At 34.3% G+C, this 26242-nt stretch overlaps 1 long non-coding RNA gene across 1 annotated transcript in view; it reads right to left on the bottom strand.

Moving 5' to 3' along the window:
• LOC112399110 (uncharacterized) overlaps positions 1 to 25868 on the bottom strand; it is a 167323-nt gene extending 141455 nt beyond the window's left edge. Inside the window, exon 1 of the long non-coding RNA XR_003003172.1 lies at positions 25799 to 25868. This is a non-coding gene — a long non-coding RNA (uncharacterized LOC112399110). The remainder of the gene's footprint in view (positions 1 to 25798) is intronic.
• Positions 25869 to 26242: the final 374 nt, after the last annotated feature.

Here is a 26242-nt window from a genome sequence, read left to right as displayed (position 1 = left end):
TAATATAAAAGTCCAGAACTAGACGGCATCACTGGTGAATTCTATCAAATTTTATAGAAAAATTAACACCAATTCTTCTCAAACGTTTCCAAAAAACAAGAGGAAAGAATACTTCCTAACTCATTCTGTGAGACCACTATTCCCTGATACCAAGGCCAAATAGAGAAATCACAAGAAAACTACAGACCGATATCTCCTATGAATATAAATACAATTATCAACAAATACTAAAAATCAAATCCAGCAGCATCTAAATGCATTACACGTGATACCCAAGTGGGATTTATCCTAGGAGTGCATGGTTGGTTCAACATTTGAAAATTAATCAATGTGAAACTAACATATTAATAGAACAAAGAAAAAAAAATACAATCATTGCAATAGATGAAAATGCTATGCCTAAGGCTTAACCAAAGATTTCTAGGAATTTCTAGTGCTATCCAAATTCCTCCCTTGGCTCAAAGGAAAGGTTAAGAATGGCTGACTCCATGGGATGTTCCACAAAATCCACATGATTTTTAGCTTCTAGAGAGCTAAGGTGCTGTCCAATTTTGGGGTGCTGTCCATCAAACCACAGTCTAGTTGGTCAATCTATCTCATGTGTTTCCAGAAATTTTCAGCAACCACAGGAAATTTCTTCTTTCTTACTGTCTCCCTACAACATGGACGATTTTACTTTTGCTGCTGACACCATCTCTCAGATACTAACATCACTAATGAACTCCCATTCCTTTGCTCCTCCTACCCCACCCACCCTTTGACCCAGTGTTTAGTGCTCACTGTTTGGAGGACTGGCAGTGTTTGGTTAGACTAGGCAAGACTTCATGCCTGATGAGTGGACCACCCCAGCACCCCAGGCTGAGACAGGGCAATTTTTCAGAGGTTTCTCTCATACTCGACCTAAAGAATTTATCACTTCTCTTCTCTAGAGGAGAAAAGTTGTAACTTTAGGCCCTCTGGGGTACTTTTCAAGCACAGAGTTTCACCTCAGAAGATTCAGTTCCCTGCATGTTTTTTACTCCCATCCTTTTCTCTCAGAGGTTTTTCTACCATTTGTCTTTCTCTGAACGAGTTATGTTACCTTTTCCTTCCTTTTGAATATGCTCTTCCTTTTCCCTGAAAAGCCTCACTCCTCTCCATCCTCCAACTCTAAACCAGCAAACTGGTTCATTCTTCAAGTCACAGTCTTCATTGGTAAACAGTTTCCTAATGCCCCCAAAGACATCTGGTGCTTCGTCTCTCAGTTTTTTTTTTTATTATAACCAACCCCCAAAGCATTTTCCAGGTTATTAATTATTGATTCTCAAAATGTAGTAGGATATAGTGCATGTATTCATAAATTATAAATTCTTCAAGGGCAGAGGTTGTGCCTTACTCATCTTTGTAATTCCAGCGCCTAATAAACAGTAAGCACTCAATAAATCACTTCTTAAATAAATAAGATTTTTAAAAAGGCCTATCAGGAGCCACAACATAGTTAACATTTATGGAGTCCTGATGAGACCTTCTTATGGACCAGGCACTGTGCCAACAGCTTTGTATGCATTCTCTCTGAATCTTCTAAAATCCCTGCGGGATAGGTAGAGTTAATAACCCCTTTTTACGAATGGTAAAATGATGCTTCGCAAAACTAAGTATTTCAGGATTTGAACTCAAATTCTGATCTCCAAAGTTCATGCTCCTACCTACTTTATATTTCAAAGGGAAAGGATATAACAAATTGATATGAGGATTGTTTCAAGAGAGCGTATGTAAACATTTAAATTGGGTGTTATCTATGGTATCTTAGTAGAGGCTGCTTTGTAAAGCTAAGATAACCATATGCATGAAATCTTACAAACAATGGTTTCTCTACTTTTGCTGCTTCTGTACCTCATGCCTTAGTACATGCTGTTCTCAGTCTACCAAGCCCTTACCATCTTACCCATCTGTAGAATTCCAATTAATATTTTAAAACTTTGCTAGGGCAGCTCTTTGGACTTGAGGTTTTTCTGCCAAAGGAGACATTCTCCTAAGGGTTTTCTGTTCCTCACAATTACTTTATTAATATATATTTGTAGACGATATTATATTTACTTACATGTCTATCTTCCTTGTTCATGCTGAACTTTTCAAAAGCAGAGTCCGTGTCTTACTCATCTTCACACTCCTAGTGCTTGTGTAGCAAAAACCCGTGCATGTATCAAGGTGTTTAGTAAAAATATTGGCTAATTGAATTTGTGTTTCCCAGTTGGGCCTTCTGTAGGTTTTGAGGTATTACCTGCCTCTAATCCTGGCCAAGCAGGATGTGAAAAATATCCAGACCTGCCATTGCCAATGTTCCTTCCTTTTCAGAACTTCCCCTTTCTCCACACAAAATGTATTCTATTCCTTTTGGTTGCAGGGCCCTTATTTCAATCCAGGTCTGTCTGACTCTCTGCAAAGCCTATGTTCTTAATGACTAAAATATACCCAGGACATGCGTCTGTTATGACTTGGGCTAGATTTGAAAGTGCAAATAAAAACAAAGCAAACACCTCATAATCTTGAGGGTAGATAGACACTAAAAGTAGAGATAATTACCTTACAAGATGATAAAAGATAAATGTGTATGCCATCAACTTAGAGGGAGCAAATTAATTCTGCTTGAGAAGGGTTAGGATAATATGATAGGAAGTGACATCTGAGTTCAGACTTGTAGTAAAACTATGTCCTTTTGGGTTGTGAGGGAGGGGAGCAGCAAGGCAAGAGGCATTGTACAGAAGACAGCACTTGTGTAAAGGCAAAGGGACTTGAAGAAGCACAACATAACCTTGGAGAGGAAGCAATTGGGTGAGCTGCAAGAAAAGAAGTAAGAGGAGAAGTAATGGGAGATGAGGCTGGAGGTCTAAGCTGAAGTAAAATAGTGAAGATACAGGGCTTATGAGCCAGACTGAAAATAAGATTTTACGTAAGCCAAAATGAAAGGGTACCTCTTACGGTTTTTAATCAGGGTCATGACATAACGAGATTTATGTTTGGGAACTAACTTCAGTAAAAGATAGAATATGGACTAGTGTAGAGAAAGCTAGAGGCAAATTAATTAACTAAAGAGACTATGTAATACTATCATTGCCTAGCCAAGGAATGAGCTAAGGAAGCAGCAGTAGGCCTAACACAAAGATAGAACTGAAAAGACTTATGGATTAGAAAGGAGACAAATTCTATAGGATCTGGTGACTGCTTGACTATGGAGGAAAAGGAAGGGGTGGCAGAAGACTGTGACATTTCTAACTTGGGAAACTGGGGTGAACAGGGATGACAACATCCAAGAGAGTAAATATGAGCAGAAGAGAGGTCTGTGGGAGATATTTATAAGTTTAATTATATAAATGCGGATTTTGAAGGACCTCTGGGACATACCGTTAACCACTCACTCTAGGACTTAATCATATATTGTCAAATTAACATGTGTTTATGCAGACTTCTAAACTAATGATAAAACCTTTAAAGATCTTGTATCTTATTTCTTTCACAACATCACTGGTATATAGAAAGCCTTCTTTAAAACAACCACAAACCCTTGGTGAACTGATTTGATCTGTATGGACTATGACTGTATACGTAAATCAAGACATAGTTTTATTATCCATTCTAGGACTGAGGAGTAAAAGTCTTCATAACTTCTAAATTGCTATGTACAAAGAATCCTAACATACTTAATATCATGAAGACAAGAGAGAAAGAAGAGAAATGACATCTTTTCTTTACATTTGCTGGTAGCTAGAGGACATTTTCCCCTATAACTCTTAATCTGCCATTTATCCTGGAATAATTAGTCTCCAAGCTACTTGAGAAAGTCACCTAATCCAAGTTCAGTGTTTTATTCACCATTCCCAAGCACTACGGTATCAGATATTGCCTGTGCCAAATAATCTATGACCTTAGGAAGTTACACAAGTGGACCCTTACTTTAAATCTGTAAAAGAGGATAAAGCCTATCTTACAAATAAGGATTAAATGTCACATATAAAAATGTCTATACTATGTCTGGCACATAATAAGCAAGTAAATTAGTATCTTTCCTTCAAGTATCTTCATGAGAGAGAAGAATCTACATTAGCTTTTTAAAAAATATTGTTTTTAATATAAAGACTTTGGATATACAGTTGAGCCTTGAACAACATGGTTTGAACTGCACAGATCCACTTACATGCGGATTTTTTCCATAGTAAATACTATAGCACCACATGATCCACTGTTGGTTGAATCTGCAGATGCGTAACCGGGGATACAGAGGAACCACAGATATGGAAGGCTGATTATAAGTTACAGGTGGACTTTTGACTGCAGGGAGGGTCAGTGCCCCTAACAACCACGTTGTTCGAGGGTCAACCATATTTTAAAGTCACCTTCCAAGTTAGTAAAGCATAGTAGTTAAGAAATCAAGTACTGATATTAAACCTAGTTTAAAATTTACTAATCACATGACCTTGGTTGAGTTAGTTCACCTCAGTACGTTTTCTCATCTATAAAACGGGAATAAAAATTGTACTTACTTTGAAGGTGACTGTGTGGAATACATGACATAATGCAAATAAAATACATACTTATTATGTACCAGTTAGCACGCTAATCAAAAAGTTAGCTATTACAACCATTATAATACATGTGTCAAATATGAAAATATAATGTAATTCTTACTGCAGAGATAAACTATACTATTTGTGTATATTATATTTTGTATACCATTTGTATGTGTGAACATACATGTATGTGCCCTTGAGGGACACATGAGGAGGAGGTCAAAGGGAACAAGAAACTGAATTCAATACACTGAAAAATATACCAAAAAAAAGTAGTACTTTTTTTTGCAGTACGCAGGCCTCTCACTGTTGTGGCCTCTCCCTTTGCGGAGCACAGGCTCCGGACGCGCAGGCTCAGCGACCATGGCTCATGGGCCCAGCCGCTCCTCAGCATGTGGGATCTTCCCAGACCGGGGCACGAACCCGTGGTCCCCTGCATCGGCAGGCGGACTCTCAACCACTGCGCCACCAGGGAAGCCCCAAGAAGTACATTCTTGTATGACAAATTTTTAGTCAGAAAAAAAGATGCAGTGACAAGGTCACAAACTAAATTTTAAATCTTTGCGGAATAACTATCTAAACTGTTGTTTTTATGCAAGTTTGGATGATCATAGTAGACATGAAAAAATCTATAGGGTATTTTCATATATTTTCCAGAAACCTTAGAATAATACATTTTTACATAATACTTACTGAATTAACTTTAATTTCCTTTTAAGAAAGCAATATACAGATGAACATTAATAGGACTTTTTATTTTACCAATAATATAACAATAGTACAAGTATTATTCCCACACAGAAATGGTATTTCTCACTTACCCACTGATCACCTTATAGTTACTTTCTTCCTCATATCAATAAAAAAGCCTTCAGTGAGTAATTTACATCATTTTACTTGATCTTCCCTGACTCTCAGCAACATGTTTTGTGAGAAATTTGACTAAAATATATGGTATAATTGTTGACAAGGAATTTTTTCTTGTGTTTAAAGAAATGTCCTAAGAATACTGGACTCAAAACCTGTCTCTCAGTGTCATAGTACAAAAGTGTTTATGCATTAATACTAAATAGTTAAGCTACATGGGCATACTAACTCATTAATCCAGATACAATAACTTAAAATAACACCATGTCCCTATTAGTCTAAAGTTCAACCCTGAATTTATCTATGAAGGAAACCAGCAAAAATAAATTAAGACCTTAACAACATCTGGACAGAAATGTTTGGTCAAATTTTACATACTATTTTCAAGCAGTCTTTAAACTGTTTTAGCAGCCTAATTTATATACCACCACTTAATATGTGCATTACAAATAAGGCTGATTCATTCAGATATAGAGATGACTCTTGGAGATAGTTCATAATACTATGTACATTTATTTGAAGTACATTTATTTATGTATTTTAAAATAATTCTCTACGTCTCATTTTTCCAAAATTCACACTGTATTCAACCTCAATTATTCTGGGGTAGCAGTATTTTGAAGTACCTACCATTGGAAATCTCAGTATGATGTCTATTAACCTCTTGAGTAACTGTAGATACATTTTTAGAGCAAATAAGTATATGTTACAAAGACTAGAAATAAGTTAAATTTATCTAAATTTGTACATCATATGTACCCACAGACCTAGGATCTAAAATGTTTCTTTCGTAACATTTCTTTTAATTAAAATGATCAACCCAGCACAAATAACTTCATTTCTTTATAATCCTGGTACTCATTAACTCATTAACATTAAAGGCATCTAGTTGATATTTTGTAGGCAGGTAAGAAATTAGTAGGTAACATATGGTAAGTCAAGTATCAATATCACTTAAAATCTTGTTTCTAGGCCAAGGCCAGAACTGGTAATAATACATAAAGCTCTAGAGCAGTGACTCTGAAACTTCAGTAGTGAACAGAAGACTCATGTGGAAATGCTTCTTAAAATGCAAATCTCAGAACCCAGGTCACTGGAAATTCAATTACAGTAGCTTTGGGATATAGCCCAGTAGTCTGTGTTTTAAACAGGCAACTCAGGTGATTCTGATGCAAGTGGTTGAAGGGAGTTAATTATTAGTCTTCAGAAGGTCACAAACCCCGATACATAAAGAAAGTAATATAGAATTTTTCAGACACCCTCACTCAAGAGAATAATGCCTTTATCAGACTCTCAAAGGGAGCCAAGACCCAAAAGAGGGTAAAAGCCATGTTGCCTTCAGAAGCCCTAAAGTCCCAGTAAAAAAATCCCTTTTCAGCAACTGGATTCCTATAACTTGTAAGACTTCTTTTAGCATTACTAGTCTGGTCTCCTTTGCCTTTTTCAGCTATAGAAGCAGGCACCTTGCAATTTTTTTTTTTTTTAAATAAAATTACCAAATGCTAGTACGGAAACTTTATCAACATCACTGTCTTCTTTCCAAGAGATTATGAGATCTGCAACTCTACTCGTTACTGCTTTTTTTCACTCCTTTTTCTTTTCCCGAATTTGTTGAAATAAGTTTTATTTTACTATTAATTTAATGTTGATTTTAGAGGAACTGTACAGCTTTAAAAAAATAATGTAATAAATCTTGATAATGTAAAAATTTTTAAATTGTCCTTTTTCTAAGGCTAATCTAAATATCTTTAGGTATCCAAGGGCATTATTTAAAATTAAAAAAATAAATAAAAAGGGCCTTTGGCCTTTTACTTGAAGGTCTCTATAGCTTACTCACAGCTGTGAGAAACATTTTATCTGTAAGTTATAAACTTCTTTCTTCTTCATAAAGGCATATGCTTCTCATCAGCCATAAAAAGGAAGATGCAACTTTAAATTGTTATATAGGCACTAAAAATAAATGATAGGAAAAGGAAGGATAGAGATGTACAATCACTGAACTCTTAGTGCAACAGCACTTTTTTCATGAGGATGCTTAATTATTCTAATGAGTATTATGTAGAAAAGAAAAGGAAGAAAAAAGCATGCTTTTTCTGAACCCTAGTATCATCCACTTAATAGCTCTTATTATAATAGCATTTACTATTTATATCCACATACAGTCTTATAAAACAGAAATTCTATTAAAGCAAGAATACTATATGCTAATCACTTATTGGCAACTAAACTGCTCACCTGAGGTTTAGTAGCTAAACAGTACTTTTTTTTTTTTTTTAATGTACGCGGGCCTCTCACCATTGTGGCCTCTCCTGCTGCGGAGCACAGGCTCTGGACGCGCAGGCTCAGAGGCCATGGCTCACGGGCCCAGCCGCTCCGCAGCACGTGGGTCCGGGACACGAACCCGTGTCCCCTGCATCGGCAGGCGGACTCCCAACCACCGCGCCACCAGGGAAGCCCTAAATAGTACTTTTGTATATATCTTATTTATCTGTTCCCAGTGAAAGGTAAGCAGCACACCAGGAAGGGAGCAATCCCCCTTAGGTTGCAGAGCTTTTCTATCCCTGTCACTCCCAGAGTAAAATACTGGCTCAAGATACATTTAACTTGCTAAAAAACTACATTATGCTGTGAGAAGATTTCAATATGTATGTTTCCACGCTAAGTTCTTCATCTCTAACTATTTAAGGAGAAAGTCCATTCCCCTTAAGAAAGGTCAAGTTACAAGCCACTAGGTATTAAAAGTTTTTTGTTTATGCTTTTGGAGAGAGGGAGGGTAGAGAGAAAGCAGAAGAAAGGCAGTGGAGACACGGTAGAATCTTCTTCTGCTGCAGTAATCAATTTCTACAACAAAATATGTGTAACCTTACTCGCTTTAGAATAACTGGGTGGCATTATGTATGACATGCATGAGTGCACGTGTGTGCTGGGACAAGGGGGAGCGCTGTTAATACCTGGTTCTCATCCTTCTCCCTAAGAAAGACCTTTATGACGGCAAGGTGGTGGCTCTTCTGGAGGTCCATTTCAAGGTACTTCAAGGCATGAATGGCTATATAATCGATTACTTTTAAACATTACTTTCCTGAAACTTCAAAACTCACTTCAATTTCACCTGACTAGTCAGAAGGTCCCTATCCAAATTCTTCCCTGGGTTGAGCCAGGATGAGTGTTCTCAGTTATCTCACTCTAGTCTCAGAGAGCTCTAGTCTCAACTAGAGTTGAGGATCCAGAAGCCATCCTCACAGGAATTCATCACTCTAGTGTCACACCCAAGACAAGTTATTGAGTCCAGATTCGGCAGTGCCATCAGTGCTCCAGCCCCCTGTGAACCTGATGTTTAAGGATCTCTCAAGAGCAAGGCATGAGAATTTGAAGACACCAGATCTTAGCTCTAGAACAATAATTCTTAATACTGGCTGCATTTTAGCATCATCTGAGGAACTTTTAAAAATAACAATACTAGAGTCCCCACCTTCAGAGATTATTATTTAAATGTTAGAGGTTAGCCTTGGATGATTTCAATGTGCATTCACTAGAACTATCTTAGACCAAGAAGAAAGCGTATATGAAAGTATTGTTTTAATATGCCAACTTGTTAAGGATGGGGTAAACAATTAATAAACTAATGTATGTATATATGACAAAGATTACATTGTATGTGTTACCAAAACTGACATTAGAGTTTGTACAAATAAAATAGAAAAAACTGTATTTTTTAAAAAACCTATTATTATTGTTGTTTACAGCAATAATCTATCATATTTTCCTAATTATAATGAATTTCAACAATGATTATGAATACCATTAAATATACATCTGGGCTTCCCTGGTGGCACAGTGGTTGAGAGTCCACCTGCCAATGCAGGGGACACGGGTTCGTGTCCCGGTCTGGGAAGATCCCACTATATATAAATACATCAAGTTAACTGTGTTAGTTTTATTTAATTAGATGACAAACTTGGAGAAACAGAGAATCATTAAGCTAGATATTTAACTCTGTACATATACTATATGCTCAGGTTTGATGGACATGAACTTTCCTATCAGTAGGGTGCTCTGATTAAATATCAAACTAGATGGGCTTCCCTGGTGGTGCATCAAAAAAAAAAAAAAAAAAAAAAAAAAATCAAACTAGGCAATAGCCCAGTATTACAGACCATTGAGTTCCCTTGTACTAAAAGAGTAGCAACAGCACGTGCCCAAACTAAGTATCAAATATTTTGAAACATAACTGATAGGCCAGTACTCTAGCTCAATTGATACTCCTATAATAATGTCTTTTTTACATATAAAAACTCCTTACTCCATATATTATTTTCATATAGACTCTACAAACTAATTTTAAAGATAATAAAATTACACAATATACAATAGTAACTTACTTGATAAAATGAATATATTCAGAAGTTAGATGCAAATGGAGTTTCTATATGCAGAACACTTTTTCATTAGTTTATGATTAAAATTTCAGAAATGCTTTATCCTCATTTCTGATTACTATTCAAGCAGCAGTGGCTTCTGACATTTCAGCACTGAGTTTCCTTGTGTTTCTCTTAGCCAAGGGTAGGAAATGATTTTTTAAACACTTCAGTACATTAGAAGAGCTTTCTATTTAAAGGAATTCTTCAGTGAAACCTTTTCACCGTTTACTTTACAGCCTTTGTATGTTCAATTTTTCATGTAACAAATTTCTTAAAATCTGGCACAACAATAAAGTGAAAATAGTATGTGTCCCTAAGAGACAAAACCATAGATATATACCAGAAAAATAGTAAAGCTTAAAACATACAGAAGACATTATACCCTAACTATAAATAATGTATAAATATGTAGTGAGATACTCAAGGAAAAAAAATTTTTCTTATAAAGTATGTCCGTATCATATTATATCTGGAAGAATGATACAGTATTATTTTTTCTGAGATGACAGATCTAAGGTTGTAAAGCAGAATATGCATTTTTAACTCCCAGTTATTATTTTTGTCTGTAGTCTGTTGCACCATCTTTCTCCTTTGCCATATGCATTGTAGATGGGATGTTTCCTGTTGTTACTATGTCTAGCTTTGCAGACTCAACTTTCAGTTTATTTACTTCTCAAACTGTGATCCTGTAATTGTGCTTTGCTGTCCCTAAGTCAAAGTAAGTTACTAGGATGTGTACCTAGTTTTCCTATTTAATATCCTTTAAAAAAAACACAAAAAACAAAATTCAAACTACTTGTTAACTTAAAGGAATTAAACAGTAACACTGAAAGTGAAATACAAAAATTATAATGGAAACGAAGATGAAATCATATAAATTTCTTACAAATCCTTATATCTATTAGTTTAGTCAAAACATTATATGTGATTGGAATACCCTTTAATAATTTATTACAAGGTATTTTCTTATCAGACATAACCAGAATTAGCCTATAGTAACAGAATTTCAAACCAGTGTTAGATCAAAACCATCCCAGAAAAACTTGTGCCTTTAATCTTCCACCATCCCCTGCTTTTCTCTTTTTTTTTCAGCAACAAGTATGCTGTAGCTAAGTAAATTCAAGAAACAACTTTCTTCACTGAGAAAAAGAAACATACACTCCTGAAAAGTTCTAATAGACAAGAGCTTCAGGAACCATGGCATCAACATAGGTGTCTTCCAGGGGCACAGAGCTCCCTTCTAAAAATTTTGTACAAATATGGACTTAGCAAAAATGAAAGATCATTCAGTAAATGTTAAAGGATAACAAAAAGAAATTTTTAAAAATTCAAAAATGAAAACAAACATGTAGAAATAAGTTAAAAAAGTACAATTCCTCACAGTATATTAAATACATTCAAGTCGAAGTGGCTGGTCCAAATTTCTAGGCACTTTGTCTTATTTTCTTCTCTTTTCACTTCCTGTTTTAACCCAAGTGGCAAATATAAGTATACTAGGAGGCAGGGGACCTTGGTCTTAAATATACCACTTGCTATATGACCCTGGATAAATCATTTACCTTTTCTGGGTCTCTATTTCTTCATCAATAAAATTAAGAGGCTGAAAATTACATGTATTTATTACCTAGAAGGGTCTGTCTTACAACTCAACTTATATCTTCATTCTCTAGCTACCTGAAAGAACTGTTCTTTGTATAGCTGACCACTGTTAAGCTCCATGATCCCTACCTGTCTTATTTATTGCTGAATATCTGGCTCACAGCAAGTAATTGAACATGTGTAGAACAAACTGAATGAGTATTTATGCTTCTCTATACCACTATGAAAAACCTGAGATTCTTCTTGTATCCTAGGACTCTCTTTACCTAACTGCATCTATAATATGAATACATAAATAATAATGTACATCTTTTCTCTCTTTGAAAAATATTCCTGCTTATGAAAATATTACTATTTTCTTGAGTCAGGATTTGATGCCCCTTAGCAGCTGATGGTAGTCTTAATAATATTCTAAAGTGTCCACAACATTCTCATTTAAAGAGAATAATCCTTTTCATAAGCCATAACTTTAAAAACGATTATTTAAAATATAATGATATTTTTTCTAGAAACTTAAAGTAGTTTAATCACATCAGGACTCACAAAATAATTTAAATTTTCAAACTGGGTTATTAGGTGATTAGGATCCCCCTGAGTCTATGCCCCTAATAACTGGCAGAATGAATATATGAAAACACCAGAAAGAGAGAGAAGAAAGAGAGAGAGATATGGAGAGAGCAAACATTCTGCAAAACTTGTTTAAAATTTAAACATTACTCCATGCGGAAAACAGTACGGACACTATGTCTTTGAGTCAATACCTTGCTATTTTAAACACATAAAGAGTTATCTTTCTTCAGTTTTCTATAATAAAAGTTGAATTTAGGTGGAGGTCCCCATAAACTATTAGACTAAAACACTAAATTTTAAGTTTTAAAGAGAAAATTCATAATAAATTATTTTACATAAAATACCTCCTAAGCAACTATTAGACAGTCTTCTATTACTTATTTGTCTAATCAACCATCTACAATTCTCTCTTAAAGAGATGGTTTTGAGTTTTCTGGTCATCACCATTTATTATTTTCTGGATCCCAACCGAACTGTTCATCACTTTCTTAAATTGATGAATTATAGACACTATGCAATATTCTAAACGAGAAAAAACAAACATCTATTTAAAATGTCTTTCTAATATATCTTTCTAAAAAACAGAAACTGTTCTTATAATCCTAATGGTTTTCAAAAGTTCATTGTACAATAATTTATTCTTTGAAACTTGGAATCACTTTTCACAGAAACTAAATAAGAATGATGGTTAAGTTTTTTAGGTGGCTCAGAAAAGCACATTGAGGCGATAGTACTACAGTACTTCCTGATACTATGAGAAATAGGAGAGAAGTTTTCCACCTAGCTTATCAAACAGGGGTGGTGAGGGTGGAGGGATGGGGGTGGAGGGGAAGCCAGTTGATAACTAAAAAAAGATACTCAACTGTTACATGTCCTGAGGGATACATAGGCCACCACTTAGCTTTAATTAGTCTAATCCCAGTTATGACAAAATTTGTTTTTTCATACCATCTTTCCATTCAATCAACCTTAAGTAAGAGGACACATCCAAAGGAGACACAAGCCAGTGAAAGTTTTGACGAACAAAATAATATACCTTTAACATTTAGTTTGCCAACTAATAAGCTTGTTGTTTGAACAGAGATGTGTGGCTCAACATACTGGCACATGGAATATTCTGAATTCTAATTTTAGTCTTTCTGACTTTAAATACTGCCATGCTTTAAAAGGTCCTAAACTTTCTTTATGTCTCAGTTTCTTTATGGGAAACAGTAGGGATTTTTTTCCCTCTATCTCTCAATGATAAGATTAAGAAGTAAAAAATAATGTAAAGAATTTGTCAAATAAAAATGCTACATAAAAGTCTCATACACTTTTCAAGGAACTGTAAATTAAACTGAATTTGTTTTATTCTGCCAAATGAAAAATTACCAAATTAGACTCTTACCAAAACATATTAGTCACCATTAAAAAGAATGAAATAATGCCACTTGCAGCAACATGGATGGACCTAGAGAATGTCATATTAAGTCAGTCAGACAGAGAAAGAGAAATATTGTATGATTTATATATATATTCAAATCTCTACCACTTAACTATGTGCCATTCTGTGCCTCAATTTCCTCATCAGTAAAACACATGTAATAATTGTGCCCACCTCAGGGTGGTCTAGAGTCCAGGCTCTTAACCTTTTTACAATATTGCCTGTTTAATGTGGGGTAATTAAGGCCAAAAAAAAGGAAATAATTTAATACTACTTCACTTACTAAGAATTACCAAAAGCACAGCTTAAGCTACCAGTAGAATACCTACATTAATGAATTGTGACCATTTATTCAAATTTCTCTAATATCTGAGTTCAACAACATTTATAGGTGCCCATTTTATTAGCAAAGTACAGAATAGCAAAAAGACGGAGTAAATCAAGCCCTCATTTGTAGAATTTCAGGAAAGTCTTAAAAGTAGTTTTAGGAGTAACAGATTTATTTTTTTAAAAAGGTAAACAATTTAAAAATTTAATGTATATATAATTTCACAAAGATTCTAAAACATGATTACTAATAGAAGAAGCAGAGAAGGAAAAGGAAAGGAAGCCAAGTTTTAGTAAATGTCCACAACATGCTAGGAATTTATATGCACTCAGTACTCTATCATCTAATAGTCACAACTCTGTGAGAAATGCATCACTATACTAATTTTTACAGATAAACTAAAGTTCAGAACCATAACAGCTCACCAAAGGTTGAATACTACAGTAGTCAGTATATGCAGCCCGTGTTTAAACCTAGGCATGTCTCTGAAACTATAAAGGTTGTTCCCTATTTATAAAAAGAGTATAATGGTTACCACTGATCATCTGTGAATATAGTGGTTAGAAGAGTATAGAAACATACTATTAAGTTCAACATTTAATTTTAAGGATAAATTTCATAACCTTTCTTTCCCAAAGTTGTAGGATTTTAACAACAGAAAATGGTATTTGTCTCACTTTTACATTCTTAACAGAAGTTCTTGCACAGGTGCATACAAGCTGTGAGGAAATACTTCCTTAAGTGTGTTCCTCGGAATGTTTTTTCTGGTTGTTAAGATTAAATAAGATAATGTATGTAAAATGCTTAGCACAAAGTAAGCACTCAATAAATGTGAGTGATTACTACTGCAGTAAAACAATCCTATTCAGCATTCTTCAATCATGTTTTCTAAACTTTGATGAAGAAACCTTCCTGGAGGTAGAGGGATCATGCCTATTAACTTATCACAGAACTAGGGATCTCTGGAATATACTTTGACAGACAAGTAGAAAGCTGTAAAACAGAGGGAACACATCAATCACGGAATAATTCCCAAGTGATGATTCTTCAATTCTGTTTAGAAGGTATGATGACCTCTTAGAGTTATTAGTTACATTTAGTGAACTGTCTTTTCAAACACTAATGAGCTTCCCAAATACTTATGGTCTATGAATCATCAGTAGTTTACTAGACACTGTAGTAAAATAAAGCAATGCTAGTGATACTGTCTCATTTAGAATGTTTTATAAATAAGTAAAAAATCAAATACATAAGTAAATAAATAAACACTAAACTCAATTCTGTAGTTCTTAATTTTAGATATTAATCTTTTAAAAGTCATACCTGAGAATGCCACAAAGTTCAAGATCACCTGATGAAGGATGATGCATTGGCAGAATTCATCAACCAAGAGTAATGTGATGTACCCTGTCTATTCAGCAAATGCTTGCATGTATTTTGCCTTTTTCTTATAATTTAACACATTTTGTGATATTTTGGTCTTAATAAAATTCAAGTAACTTATCCATCTTTTTATAATGTTCTTAATACTTGGGGCATTTCTTGAAGTTTTAGTTATTAATTAGATTGTTTACTAATACAGACAGAAACTGGTGTTCAAAGAGGCTTAAAATGTACAAGAAATGAAAATATCTTATTGACAATGTTCTAAGTTAAATGGAAAATAAGAATCAAAAGTTAAATTTCTTTAACTTTGTCTTTAAAAGTACTACTCCAAGGGAGATATATCAATATTTTCAAGGCTAACACAGAGGCCTGAAATAGTTAACATAACTTAGTAATTTATAATTACTTCTGACTGTATGAATTACTCTAAAAAAAACCAAAATAAAGTTGGCATTGTATCGTTACCATTTTGCAATTCTGCTTTTCTTAAAAGAAGTTAAAAAAATTTTGTGTTCCAATATGTTGACACAAATATGTCAAGATTGGAACAATTTGTGAATGTGATGTCTTCTACTTTCTCTGTCTTGGTACGCTGCAGACATGACACTGTTTCATATCCAGGTGCCAGTTGAGGGTCCACTCAAGTTGTCCAACTGAATGTGACAATCATTTCCTATGATCTCTTACAGCAGCCTGGTATACTTGCAGACATATTCTTTTTCTTCATTATTCAAACATAGTCAATCACACCCAGGACATTCTCTTGAGCACATACAGACATCAATGTAATCCCCTTTTATGCTTTTCTTTTCTAGCTTCCACCTAGGTATGTTTAGGGCACAACATAATATTCACTACTTTCCATTGTTAAAGGGGTTTTAGGAGACCTGACCACTACAACAATGATTTTACGGGAAAAAGCGTTATGAGTTTTAAACTGAAATAAAAATGAACTCCTTAACAACCCTTTTATAAGTACAGTTGACTCTTGAACAACAGGGGTTTGAACCATGTGGGTCCACTTATACACAGATTTTCTTCAATAGTAAATACTACAGTACTACACGATCTGCGATTGGTTGAATCCTCCCATACGGAGGAACCGCAGATAATGAGACCAACTATAAATTATACTCAGGTTTTTGACTGCTTGAAGGGTTGGCATCCCTAACCCCCAAGCTGTTCAAGGGTCAACTGTGGTAGTAAGCTTTTGTGTTGAGTATAAAGAATATTAGTCTAAGTTTAAATAGTAACCCTAAGGCTAAAAAAATCTTGGCCTACAACATACTGCAATTTGGCTTCTACATAACTCCTTAGCATCACTTCTTACCATACACTCTCTAGTTCTTAGCTTCTGTCACTCTGACCTTCATTTAATATTAGGTACTATGCTCCACATCCCCCCATCAGGACCTTTGTACATACTGTTCCTTCCGTCCACAAAACTTTTTTCTCTCTCTTGATCAAGTTAACTCAAATTCATCAAAATTTCAGCTAACTAAACAGTTTCTCAAAACAAAACAAAAGCTTCCCTTGGTCCCACTAATTGATTAATTATCCTCCTAAAAGGCCTCATATTAAATACCATGTACCTCTCTACAGCAAATGAAACAGTTTCAACTTGCATTTATTTATGTGATTTGATTACTATCCTTCCCTATTTCTAGGACTTCAGTTTAGAAGAGCAAGATCCATGTCTATTTTTCCTCACGATTCCAGTGAGCACGTAACAGGTGTCAACCTACATTTGTTGAAGGAAGACATCGACTAACTACTGATTAAAAAAAAAAAAAAGATAAACACCAAGTCAATGACCCCTACATGGATTTGAAAGAAAATATTTCATGACTTTTTGGATGAAACAAAATACAGAGTCATATTTTATAGAACTTGTGAAACTTCCCATTTTTCAGAAAAAAAAAGTTCAGTACATAGTGGTAGGGGGTAGGTGGGATGGTAAGTTACATGATGGGGCCAGCTGGAAACAAATTAAATGCACATAAACCTTATAAAGTAAATGGAGAAAAAGTAAGCTGTATCTTTTTGTTATTTTTAGAATTTATTTATATATAAGATTTATAGTTTCAATTGTGTACTATTTACTACTGATCCTAGAGACCAACCTGAGTATGAATTTTAATTATGAAGGGAAAAAGAAACTCAGTATCCTTGGATAAAATTTTCCTATTTTAACTATAGTGTTTCATTTCCAACGCATATTCACAATACACTTGCTTCAGACTCTGACGGATTTTCCAGTCATAATTGCAAACAACTATTCATTGTCTTATTTTTTATGCAAGTTATTTTGTCCCCTATTCCTTTTCTGACCTGCATTCTGGGAAATATTGACACCAAGTCAATGACCCCTACATATTCTGAATTTTAATTATTATTTTATTCTGAATTTTAATCCTAGCTTTCAAACTAGTAAAAAGAAGCGTCCCCATCCCCTTATCCCATTGGAAGCTTTGTCTTTACTTGAATTACTCTCTTCTGTGCCAACCTAGCATCTCTCCTCTACCTAAACTCTGATTAACTCATGTCCTCCCAGGAAGGCCACTGTGATTAACTCTACAGAATTCTAATTGCTTCTTTACTCTGCATGTTTACATACTGAGTTTGATGTTATTTTACAAAGGCTCCTGAAGTGTTTTTCAAGTACAAGTTTCAGTCACTTAAAAAAAAAAAGGACTTAATCTTAAAACCTCCTGTTTTATTTTTGTCTTTATTCAAACCAGTATCTAAATACAGAAAACATCATAAAAATGTTAAGTGACTATGCCATCTGTATTCTGAATGAGCATACAATAATTTGGATCACTGATTAAAATAACAAAAGTCTATCTTAGGCCCATACATTGTATCTTATCTCAGACTGAAACTAATTTACTGTCTACCACTTTAAGACTGACAGTCCTCACCACTGGTTCTCCAGTCTATATTTTCCCAAGATAGTGAGAAATGCATTTTGCAATAAGAAGCAAAATATTTAAAAATCAGGATAGATTACATCCATTGTTCGTGCCTCAAGTGACTAGGCTTTTCACCCTGTTAGATTAGATCAGTCTAACAGACTTTATTTGTATCAAGCTATGATGATTGTTGGCCAATACTCAATTCTCTTCAAGGTAGTCAAGAGATATATTAATGTGACAATTAGGGGCTAGGACTGCAATTTTCCTGGGTCATTCTTTTTCTGAATCCTTTAATATGTAAGTATATTTTTCCATTATAAAATTACTACATGGATATGAGCTTATTCTTAAAAAAAAAAAAAAATCCCAGTAATACTAAAGTACGCAAAACAGGAAGAGTTCTTCAACCTTCCAGCATCCCACATACATACTTTCTATAAACTAAAGATACAATTTGGTACGTATTTTCCAGACCATTTCTTAACGTATTTACAAAAATATAAGGCATATATTTTACACAATTTTTAATTTTATAAATATATATGCAGATATACAAAATTATATTATATGTATGTAAATATATATATTCTTATATGTTGTATGTATATTAACCTGTATGTATTTTTTTTCACACAAATGGGATCATACTGTGCACATTATTTTGTGACTTGGTTTCAACTTAGCTTATCTTACAGATCCTTCCAGGTTTTTAGCCTACAAGTCAAATTTTGCATGGTTGTTGTTAGCGCTTATCTTTAGATACCACAGGTAGTCTTTCCTAACTTTCTACCCTATAATAATCCCAAAATAAAAGGATCATTACTTTCAATGCCAAGGAAAATGAGAAATACAGCTTTTTCCACTGTAATGTTTCTTAATTAAAAGCATTTTAGCAAGTTTTCATTCAATTTAATTTTTCATCATTCCTGAAATGTTTAAATCTCCTTTAAATTTATATTTTAATAAAAAATACATGTATATACATAAAGAATATATACATTTAATAAATCAAGGTCTAAAATTAATAAAAACTAAAATTTAGTTTTATAAAAAGCAAAAGCAATGTAAGATAGGAAATTTGCCTACTAATTAGAAAAATTAGACACATACACAATTCATTTTCTGACTCACTGAGGTAAACTACAACAGAGAAGCTGCTGAAAAAATATTTTCAGATAATTCTTAACAGCTTAAAAAATTTTTAAAACAGTTTATCAATGTACTTAAACATAGAAACCACAAACAGTATGAGCAGCAGACCAGAAAGGCAACATAAGATTAAATTAAAATATGTATTATGTGGATCTAGTCCCCTCTCATACATATAAAAATACTGTAGTAATGTGATTGCTGCTTTTGTTTTCTAATAGACAAAATATTGTTATATTCTTCAAACTAGAAACAGGAGTCAAATCAATTGGATAGCAAACTAACACTTAACTAAGAATTTACTAATGTTAAAAAAGCTAAACTGGATCATTTTAATAAGATATGCAATAATATAAGCTGCTAGGTTTTATTATCAAAAACGATTGTTGAAGGAAATGCTATACTAATTCTAGAATGAAAAAAGCTTCATTTTTAGACTTCTATGAAATAATTAAATGTTAATACTTCCTAAATAAGAAAAAGGAATTCATAAGGAGTGGCATGATTTAGGAAAGCCTATGGCTACACAAAATCATTGCCATTATTACTGGCGGTATTTGCATCTGGTAAGAGCTTTCTGATATATAGTGAACAGAACACTGTAGCTTTAATTGAAGTTTGAATGTTATAAACAGTTAGATGTCTGGCTCTGGCCTGCATTCTAATACCATCAGCAGAACAGAGATGGGAAGCATAAACAAACCTTTTAACTAGATTACAGTCTCTAAAATGGCCAAGAAATCCTTCAGCACAAACTCCTGTGTGACAAATGTGGAAGAAGGAAAATGATTTTAGAATAATGCTAAAAAAACAGCCTCTAAATTTCTGTCATTACTGGAACATGTAATTGATTTCCTAAATATTTTGATGTCGCTTAACATTCAGTAATGGTAAATTTTATATTTACTTTCCAAATAAATAAAAATCCTTTTTACTTTACATAGCAGCTATTTTTTAGATCAGTATATCCCAAGTAAAGAAGCTATTTGAAAATCAATACTTTCTTTTGTTGAAAGTGGAATACTTCCCTCCCCCAACACCAGTGAGCCTAGATTATTATTTTTAGATACTAGTAATATTAAGAATGTATGGATTAAGTTAATTTGTGGTAAACAGATTAGTAGACACTTCTGAACTGGGTGTATAGAAAACAATAGCTTTGAATACATGGAAAAATCACAGAATTTAATTACAACTTCTCTAAGAAAAGGTTATATAGGTCAAGTGAAATAAGGACTCAAATCAGAATTACTCACAACCAACTTTGAATGAAGTATATGCTTTTCACCAGGTATGATATCATTAGTGATTTTCTTTTCTGTTATGTCTAGCTACATTAGAAGATATACCTTAATATATGTTAGGCCTGGCTTGCACCTTGTCTCTCTGAAGAGTTATACTGAGTCATTCCAACTTCTAAAATCTTACATGATATAGAAATACCTCAAACAGAGATGCTTAAGAGTTAGAATCTCTACTTTTAACTGAATTACCTTTAGGTTATCTAAGGAGATTATTTAGGATCACAGACTTATGCAATCCCACCAATTATTCAGATCGGTTTAAAAACAAGAAATCACATGTTATAAACATTCCTTTCTGAAGAATAATAGATGACACAGAACAGTTCTTTAGCATTTAAAAATATTTCCAAACTCTACAGGTCATAATGCTTTGGCCTAACGTTTATAGGATAACAGAGTCAATGTAAGCATTCAAGATGAATTGCATTACTTAGGATGGATATGGAAGTTACTCGATTAATAAAATAGAATTTTTAAAAATTACCCTTTTCTCTTAAAAGCAAAGGATGTTAAAAATCAACTCTGATTAGCTGGATCAAAAAGTATCTTAATTCAGTAGCTGCTTTAAAGAACAACTATATAATAATTTAGGCATCTAGAGAATCCAACAAGTTGTCCATTCTTATACGAAAAAAATTTGACTTTAAGCAATACTAAAAAGAGTACATTAAACTTAATCATATATACTTGATGTAATAATTATGAAAATACTGTAAGATAGAAGGTCCAGAAAGTATGTATATATACACATCAAAACATTAGGCAATATAAACTCCCTTTACAGGTTTTCCATTATCAACAGTTATATAAAAATTTTTAGAGTAAATATTCACTGGGTCACAAATTGTTGGAACCTCCAAACTTCATGAAACAAGATACTAAATTTAACTCCATGCAAGACAAAGGAAGTTCAATATGTAGAAGGTCTAAATGTCATTTTTGCCATACAAAGAGAAGACTGACTTTATGTATATTTTATTTCAAGTTGCACACTGGCCTGCATCTATGTTCCTGATAAAGGATTGGATTTTTTGGTTTGTTTTCCTGTCCTTATAAATTTTTACAAATTTTCCATTGCTCTGTCAATAAGCTATTGGGGCCATAATTTTACTAATGTTTACCAGCATACTTACTGACTGATAAAAACTCTTTATTGTGACTGTTTTTAATTAGAAAGTGTCATGAATTTACTATGATGGAATATTTTGCTGCCACATGAAAAATTCCTTTTTTGTCAGTAACAGGTTTCTTCATTTATAACATGGGGACAATGTTAAAAAGTTAACAGGATCACTGTAAGGGCTGACTGAGATTGATAATATTTATCACAGTGCTAGGCACTCATAATAATTGGTAAGTATAATTATTACTAATATAGAAAGTTAAGAATGAATGTAACAGAGATCAGAATTGACTGACCCTCAGAAGTCTATATACCTTCACAAGATAATGTACCAGCAGGGGATCCCCTCCTTTTTAAAAATTGTGAATCAATATCATTCTAAGAGGTATATAAGAGCAAAGGAAATTCAGGAAATCTCTTTCTCTCTAGTATACTTTTAAATTTACTGATGAAAACTTTTTAAACATGCATTTTCCCACCTAACAGTATCCATTTAGTTAATAAAATTTATTTAGGCAGAGACATCAAATAAAGATATGACCAATTCGCCTGTGGAATACAATTAAGGTATGTCCTCACATTAAATTGTAGTGACTTGTAGGCATTGTTTCTCAGATGCCTAGCAGAGTACCTGACATACAGTAGATGCTCAAAATATGTTTAATGAATAATTAAGTACAATCTGTTTTGCACATACATTCAAAATACAGACAAGTTTGCAAAAGTACATAAGCTGGACATAGGCCTTCTGGCTGACCTCCTGGGGTCCCACTGATGACTAGCAATAAATGTTCATATCCATAGAAAACTGGAAAGTTGATAATTGTCTGGGTAAGGACCGAAAAAGCAAAGTCAGGGAAACATGTCACCTAAGTATCAGTTGCTTTATAGAGATAGAAAAAGCAGCTTAATCATTCCAGTAACCTATTGTACCAGTTACTCAATGAAATAAAATTTAAATGTATCCTGAACATTTGCTAGTACATTCTTAATTGGAGTTTTTTTAATCATCTCTTATTTAAAATAAATCACTTTTGTCAAATTGCATCCTGTACAGAATATGTTTTCACTTTTTATGAGTACTATTTGTTAACAGGATTTAAATTGGCTATTAGAAAAAGTGAGAACCACAGTTAAGATAAAGAAAAAAAATATTCGTGGTAGTGAATAAATTGTAGCAGGAAGGAAAGGAAAATGGAAGAAAAGGAAGAAATTCTACATCTGAGAGTCAAGAAATTCAAATATGCCTAACTCTAATAACAATTATGACAAACAAGCAGTAGGGCCTACTGTGCACCGGACACTGTGCTGTAAGGTATATAAATATTAACAAGAAAAAAATCTTTAGTCTTACTTAAGCAGTTCATAAAGCATGAATCACAAGTAAACATTTATAATACAATACGCATTCTTTATATATATATATATATATATATCTTTAATTCAAGAGTAAGAAGGGTATTCATTGATTAATTGGAAGTGCGGGGGAAAAATAAGCATTAGGGAAAGCTGAAATAATTCTCAAAATAGTAATAATCCAAGATGAGGGAAATCAGTATCTCCTAAAAAATCAACAACAAATTACTGAATTATAAATGGACAAAATTATGGCTTTAGAGCTATTTGCCTTAATATTCTTAGTATAGGCCCCCATATAAAACCCTTAAGTGCCATACACAGAACTGTGCACAAGTTTCATTCCTGACAAAAGAATATAAGGTAGTGTAGCACAGTGAATGTCAAGAGACCAGAGTTCTCTGGTCCATGTGTATCCACTTACAGACCTTGGAACTATGCACAAGTTCCTCAAACTCTCTGAACTTCAGCAATATGGAAAATGAAGAGTTGGATAAAGTGACCTCCAATATATCACCAAGTTGAAAATTACAATTCTAAAATATATCTTAATACTTAAAAAATAAGCCATAATGAAAATAAACAGACTCCTAAAGGTAAGTCATTATCCAACTTAGAGGAGGTCTGGAATCTTCAAACCATATAGGGTTACCCTGGGGGGTGGTGGATAAGAAATGTTTTCAAAGGAAAACAGAAAGGAAGTAAAGGTATTATAATCAAGCTGTAAATTTTCACTCAGCTGCCTACTAGGAAATTACCACCCCAGTTACCTACACAATTCGCTTTACTTAAGTGATTTCTTCACTAAGTTCTACTTTCCATCTTTTATGTTAAGGTTCCTGAGGTATTAAGGTGGGGACAAGAAATCCTAGGTGGACCTGGAATAGTATTATTGGGAGACAAACTTGAACTTGGCACAGATTTCTGCTTAAGTGCACCAATTACACCTCAGAGGAAGGTAAGTAATTGTTCAAATTTATAACAGAAAGGAGGGAAATAGGACCATGTTGTTTACTGCTACACAGTTTTTTTCCCCCCGTGTGTAAATGTCTACTTTTGCACACAGTTGGTAATTAAAATTTTACAGAACAAGTTTCTACATATGCAATGCTCTTCTGTCAGTAAAATGTAAGTATATTGTGTTTTGGCTTTACCATCAAGAAAACAAAAAATTAAAAGTATTATCATGTCTTTCTAATATTTATGTCAAATATCCTTCTAGATTTATTTTTCTTCAATCCTTTCTAGTTGATCAAATTGCTGTTTTCACATTGCCAGTCTGATCACAAAATTGCTACTTTACAGCAGAATATTTTTTGCTGACATAAATTATGGGATCAGAGATACCAATGCAGTTTCAAAAAAGGGTGTGTGTGTGTGTGTGTGTGTGTGTGTGTGTGTGTGAGAGAGAGAGAGAGAGAGAGAGAGAGAGTGAGAGGGAATGTGTGTGTGTGTGAATGTGTGCATCCATCTTTAAGGAAAGGATAAAGAAATGTACATATGAAACAAAATTCCACTTTGCAATGTAAGCCCTAGTAAAAGGCCTACATCAGAAATATACTTTCTAGCATTTCTGAAATCAAATACAGTACTGAATTTGAAAACCATTCACTAAGAACATACCAAGTAAAAATGAAGAATACTTTTATCAAGACTGTTACTCTATAAAACTAAATTTAGATTTATCTTTCAATTAATATCTCACTACAATGCATATTCTAACTACAACATCATGATTTCTTTGACTCATGAAAACATATTTTAGAAATTTGTCTCCTTTCACATATAGTGAGCAGTTTGGTTCAGTACCCCCAAGAGATGAAAAACTCATCTCAATTTACAACAGTAAATAAATAATTCAGTTAAAACTGAAAGTGGTACCAATCCAGCAAACTATTGATGGAGAGGTTTGGCCTTCTATGAAGCCAGAACAACATAAAAGTTTTCAATGGGGATTACTTGTTCAGGCAAGTTACAAAGATTAGAAAAATACCCAGATTAATTATGAAACAGATAATATTTTCATCTTATGTAAAATAAATACCAGGAACATATATAGGGAGAAACAAAACCAGTGGTATTAAAACTTAAAGCATTTTAAGCTTTGAACTTTATATGCTGATATATGAAACAAACATTTAACAAAAAAAGCAATAATACAAGTCAAAACCTAACCAAAGGCCTCTATCAACCAAAAATTTGAAATTTTCTATGCAAGTCAGACAAAACGAAAAAAAGGAAAATTAAACCCAGAAAGCAAAAACCAATCAAGTGTGTTCCAACACTGAAGTCAATATCCAAATCACACAGAACCAAAACGGGTAAAACACTCAGGTCTACAAATGGATAAGCAGTTCCGATACAATCCAGATCCCGACATTTTCCCACTCAGAAACAAATGCAGTAGAGCTTTTCCTAGGGAAAAAGGAAAAAAGCTCTCCAAATGCTTTTTTTAAAGTGACATCTAGAAAGTGTGCCTCTTTCTGTCTCTTTCCCTGGCGCCTCATTGGAGGAAGGAGGGGGTTGTTTTTGTATTCTCCCCCACTGGAGCAAGACACAATCAGATGTTAGCTAGAGGAGAGAAACCACTTTTGACAACAGCAAATAAAAATAAAAAGTGCCCTTCCTACTCTGACAGGATGGGCACCCACCTCACACACCCCTCCCCACTCCAGCCCCTCCTTCACTGCCCCCCCAGCACCACCCCCTCCTCACCCCGGAGCTCCACTGCGTATGTGGTTTGGTGCTACTGTTGCCCCGGAGTTAAAGTCAGAGCCAGAGGAAGGCAATGAAGCCCCCACAGACACACTTACCTTTCCTGCCCCCCACTTTTGAGTGCGTTCCCTGGAGCTGTGGAGGATGACACAAAGGGTAATAAAGGGGGGGGAGTGGAGGAGGAGGAGGAGGCGAAGGTGAGCTGTGGAGGATGACACAAAGGGTAATAAAGGGTGGGGAGAGTAGAGGAGGAAGAGGTGAAGGAGGAGGAGAGCTGGGGAATTGGCTGCTCCCGGGTGTAGTGAGATGTCTCCAGCCAGGGCCAGGCAGCAGCAGCAGCAGTAGCAGCAGCAGCAGCAGCAGCAGCAGCAGCAGCAGCAGTAGCAGCAGCAGCAGCAGCAGCAGCAGCAGCAGAGAAGGGTCTGTGTTGCTAAGAGGCTTTTGGTCTCTTTCTCTCCTTTCACGGCCAAAGAGGAGGAGGATGGAGGGGGCTCGGGAGGGAGGCTAGTGGAGGGGTGAGGGGGTAGGAGTCGTGGATGGGG

Source organism: Neophocaena asiaeorientalis, unplaced genomic scaffold (genome assembly GCF_003031525.2).
Source record: "Neophocaena asiaeorientalis asiaeorientalis breed wild unplaced genomic scaffold, Neophocaena_asiaeorientalis_V1.1 scaffold11, whole genome shotgun sequence".
Lineage (NCBI taxonomy): Eukaryota > Metazoa > Chordata > Mammalia > Artiodactyla > Phocoenidae > Neophocaena > Neophocaena asiaeorientalis.
Note: the sequence above shows the minus strand (reverse complement) of the source record. Positions and strands in the feature narration are given on the sequence as shown.